This window comes from Rhinolophus sinicus, chromosome X (assembly GCF_036562045.2).
Source record: "Rhinolophus sinicus isolate RSC01 chromosome X, ASM3656204v1, whole genome shotgun sequence".
Lineage (NCBI taxonomy): Eukaryota > Metazoa > Chordata > Mammalia > Chiroptera > Rhinolophidae > Rhinolophus > Rhinolophus sinicus.
The window spans coordinates 24,196,697-24,201,915 of NC_133768.1; the positions used below are offsets into that span (position 1 = coordinate 24,196,697).

General features: G+C 37.3%; 1 pseudogene; it reads right to left on the reverse strand.

Annotated features, from left to right (window-relative positions):
• Positions 1-824: 824 nt before the first annotated feature.
• LOC109433938 (small ribosomal subunit protein uS14) lies at positions 825-995 on the reverse strand (annotated as a pseudogene).
• Positions 996-5,219: the final 4,224 nt, after the last annotated feature.

Genomic DNA, 5,219 nt, shown 5'->3' on the forward strand with positions numbered 1-5,219 from the left:
TTAAAAGAAAACTGTTTCCAAGTCAATTATTCATTTCCCCAAGTATGAAATTTATGAAGTTTAACAAGCATTAAACTAAAGAAAAAGGATTTATCTACCCCGAGTTTCAGAATAAATGCCTTTTTTTAAACCACCGTATATTCTAATATGTAATCGGTATTTTGAAATCCATGCATACCTCCTACTTCATTGCATTTCTGAGTCCGAAAGTATGTTTGTACCTGTAAGTATAATGATATTGATGGTGAGGCACTCTGCCTAGTATTTTACATATACTATTTTATTTAATGTCTATAACACTATGACATAGTTATAATTACATATGTCTTACAGATGAGAATACTGAATCTTTAGGGAAGTTGCCCAAATTCTGATCTGTCTGAAAACTCAAGTTCTTTTTTTTTTTTTAAAAAAGATTTTACTGGGGAAGGGGAACAGGACTTTATTGGGGAACAGTGTGCACTTCCAGGCCTTTTTTCCAAGTCAGTTGTCCTTTCAATCTTAGTTGTGGAGGGTGCAGCTCAGCTCCAGGTCCAGTTGCCGTTTTCTAGTTGCAGGGGGCAGAGCCCACCATCCCTTGTGGGACTTGAGGAGTTGAACCGGCAACCTTGTGGTTGAGAACCCACTGGCCCATGTGGGAATCGAACCGGCAGCCTTCGGAGTTAAGAGCATGGAGCTCTAACTGCCTGAGCCACTGGGCTGGCCCCTCAAGTTCTTTTTTTTTTTTTTTTTAATTGAAGTATTTTTTTATTTTATGTACAAAGAGCTGGAATTGTTTCTGCAGTAAGGTAGATATCTTGAATAATTCATTCATGGAAGTTCACTTAGTCCAACTTAATTAAGCTTATATCCTTCGCGTAGTGACAGAAACACTGGTGACACATACTGAGACCGTATTTCCAGATCAGCCCACGCCAAGGTGAGCAGACTTGGCAAGAATGAGAACCATGGCCAGATTTTCTTGGATGACTCCAGTAGAGCAGCTGGTGACCCATCTTGCTCTCTCAGATGCAAGGAGGTAAAAGGCTCAAAACTCAAGTTCTTACCTGTGGTATCAACCAGCTAGTGCTACGTAACAAGCAATCACAAAATCTCAATGGCATATAACTGTAAACATGTTGTTTCTCACATGTCTGCACATTAGCTTCTGAAGCAGCTCAACTGATCTTGCTTGGTTTAACTAGATGGCTCCAAGCTTCAGGCTCCAAGCTTCAGGATCCAGCTCTGCGCCACACATCTCTCAACCCCTTTGATCAACAGACTATCTATACCACGTTCTTCTCTTGGTGATGACTGAAGTGTGAAAGGTAAGTGGAACACATAAGGTCTCATAAGGCCTGAGCTTGAAACTGGTACAGTGTTGTTTTCACCCACATCCCACTGACCAAAGCAAGTCATGTGGCCAAGTTCAAAGGTGAGGGACATGGAAGTATATTCCTCTTTCAGTGAAAGCATATGCAAAGTTACATGGCAAAGAGTACAGATACAGCAAAGGGTGGAAAATTGGAAACAAGATTTCTTTTTTTTAAATTAAAGTTTATTGTGGTGACAATTGTTAGTAAAGTTACATAGGTTTCAAGTGTACAATTCTGTAATACATCATCTATATCTCACATTGTGTGTTCACTACCCAGATTTCAATATATCCTACTCACTGTGTCAGTGGGGTTCCTTAATCTTTCGTAAATAATTTGAGGTGTATATGTTTGTAGTGAGATAAGGAATGAGCTGTCATTCTGATACACTCAGGGGTGCTGAAAGAGTATCAAATGTGATCAATTAAGCAAGACACAGGCTATCTCTAAGTTCTGAAAACCTGAAGTCTAGCATTCCCAGCAGGGCCCATCATGGGCAAAATCATGAAGCAGGCAAATTTGTCTTTGACATGCCTTCATCTCACCTCTAATCATCCCCCACTTTTGTGCCTCTGTCTTATCTATTTCTCCTGTCTCCATAACAAAATGTTCCATCCCTATAGCCCATTCTCCCTAAATCCTACCCTCTGCATTTCAAGGCTTAGCTATGTGATAACTAACACCCCTGAGATAGTGACAGCTGAATAGGTTTTTGCTTAAAGACATTTTGACTAGGGCTTCCTGGGCACAGAGTATGTGAGATTAGTAGTAGGTGTCAAAAAAAAATTGGGGGAAGTAAAACTCTTTTATCTTCAAATAATCTTAATGTAAAATGCAATTTATTAAAAGATAATTATGGCACTATACTATTATCTTACTATTAGTCAAATAATATTAATATAATTATTAATACTCAACTATTATTAGTTCACATGGGGGACAAGAGACAAACCCACTGTTCTCTTGGTCTCCACCTCATATCACCTTGTTGACCTCTGAAGTTCTTCCACAGAAACCCCAGGTACTGAGAAACACAGTTTGAAACCCCTTAATATGAACTGTCATGTTTGGAATGTCTCATAGATCCTCTCATCTTTCAAATCACACTGAGTCTCCCACAATCCCTGTAAAAGCATAAAGCCATCTTGGTCCTAGGGCCTCCATGATGTAATCTGAGATGCATGTGAAATTTTCTTTCCCTTTAGTCTGCTATGGTGCCTGAATATCTACAATTGGAGGTACTACCGTGTTTCCCTGAAAATAAGATCTAGCCGAACAATCAGCTCTAATGCATCTTTTGGAGCAAAAATTAATATAAGACCCAGTCTTATATTATAGTAAAATAAGACCCGGTCTTATGTTATTTTATATTATATTATACTCAGTCTTATATTGTAATGAAATAAGACCGGGTCTTATTTTATATTATATTATATTATATTATATTATATTATACCCAGTCTTATAGTAAAATAAGACCCAGTATTATATTGTATTATATTATATTATATTATATTATATTATATTATATTATATTATATTATATTATATTATATTAGACTCAGTCTTATATAATAGTAAAATAAGACCCAGTATTATATTACATTATATTATATTATATTATATTATATTATATTATATTATATTATACCTGGTCTTATATTACAGTAAAATAAGACGGGGTATTATATTATATTATACCCGGTCTTATAGTAAAACAAGACCTGGTATTATATTGTATTATATTATATTATATCATATCATATCATATCACATCATATCATATTATATTATATTATTATATAAGACCCAACTTCATATTATAGTAAAATAAGACCGGGTCTTACATTAATTTTTGCTCCAAAAGACACATTAGAGCTGATTGTCTGGCTACATCTTATTTCCTTTGGTCTAAGGCACTTTCTCATCCAGGAGTCCTTTTAAAAGTGTCAAGTCGATTTAGAGAAATAATCCATCAGTCCATTAATACCTCAGCTTGAGTAGAGTTTTTTGGATGGCCTACAAACAGCACATGTAGGTGGGGTAAGAACTGTGAGACCTAGATATCCAAGGGCCATGGTGAAAAGGGGTCAAGAGAAGCTCTAAAAAAAGGTGAGCAGGAAAAATATAAGAGGGAGATGAAAGTGGAAAGACGAGGTGAATTCAAAACACAGGTAAGCCTTGTCTGAGAAACACTTTTTCACTAAGCGAGTTCCAGCGAGTACTATATAGAGATTATTTTTTTCTGAAGACAGAGCCGTTAGGAAGTCCACTTTCCTCTGTTTCTGTGGGGAAGTCCAAGTAGGTGGGCTTCCTATGGATGGCACTCTTATGGTGGGATTTGCTAAAATTCTGATTGATCCAGAGCTCAAAACATCCAATTCAAACTATATTGTTTTGGAATGAATTGCCCCAGGAAAAACAGCCTCAGAATTACTTATTTCATGTTTTTATAGATGCTGCGAAGGAGGAATAGGACAAAATGGGCATAGATGGGGGTTATCCGAGAGTTGTGTTACATCTTCAAAAGTCTATCATATAGTGAGTGGTCAGCTATGCCTCATCAAGAGCAAAAAGATACAGAACTCATTAAATTACTATAGGATGACTTACTATTTGAACTTAGAATATACTACCAAGTAACAGGTGGTTGCTGAAAAGGTATAAATTTATAAGACATAAAAAGAATTTAATGTTCCCTATAAAACTCTTTAGGATTTCACTGAGAGCTTCCAGTGTATTTGTTCAATTCAACAAATAATTACTGCCTATTTTATGCCAAGGACTGTGTGAGTTGCTGGAAAGGCGGATAAATAGCATATTGTCTCTGCCCTCAACGTGCTCAAAATCTGTGTGAGGAAGACAGAAATATAAATGACTAACTATATTACTGTGCAATAAGTGCTACATTAGAGGTATAAAGAGAATGGCATGGGAATAAGTGTGGGAAGGAATTATCTCGTTTCTGGCTATCAGAGGGAAAAGGTCAGGTCAGGGGAGGTTCTGTAGCTAAGGTGGACCTTGAAAAGCCACTGGAGACTTAAAGCTGGGGAAAAGCAAGATTAGATCAGCTTTCCTGAAAAAATACTCAGGCAGGCAAAGAAGGCAGTCAAACTAGTTAAGAGTTTCTGAAAGTCAGTCAACAGCTATTAAAAGAGACCAACACTGGAAATGTAATGGCCATGTGCGATGTCAGAGGGGTAGTGGATGGGAGGAGGGGAGTTGTCACTGTGTGAGGGATGTAAGTGATAAACGTCTGACTATTACATTGCTTTGTGCACCTGAAACTAATAAAAAAATGTTAAAAAAAAAAGAGACCAAATAAAATGTGGAGTTGGGGACAGAGGAGGGATTCTTCTAGGTGACCTCAGGAGATAGAAATAATGAAAGCTCAACATTCAAACAAGAAGTATATATGAAAAGCGAATTATTCACATATGTGAAAAGCAAATTATTTTCCAGTTCCTATCATGCATTGTGGTAGTTATGCTGATAACCATTCCCTCTAACTAAGACAGAAACCAAGAAGTTCTTTCTCAGAACTCGTCAAGCAGCTGTTAGGGACGAGACACGAGTCCTGTCATAGGGAGACTCACATTCTCAGTTGAAACAGAACCACTGTATTACTCCTCATGGAAATCCTTATTTGAAATAGCTGCCCTCCTGTCATGGGCAAGAGAAACTTCAATTTGCATTAGGCTAACATGTCTTCACATCATGATAAATTTCTGGGACTCACTATGTCACACGTGTACTATGCAAACACTGAAAACGCAGCTAGAAAATACAATGTTAGAGCTGCATGATCAGTGCCTGATATCATGGAGTGGGTAAAGATGACAATGGGAGTGGCGATGTCACCCC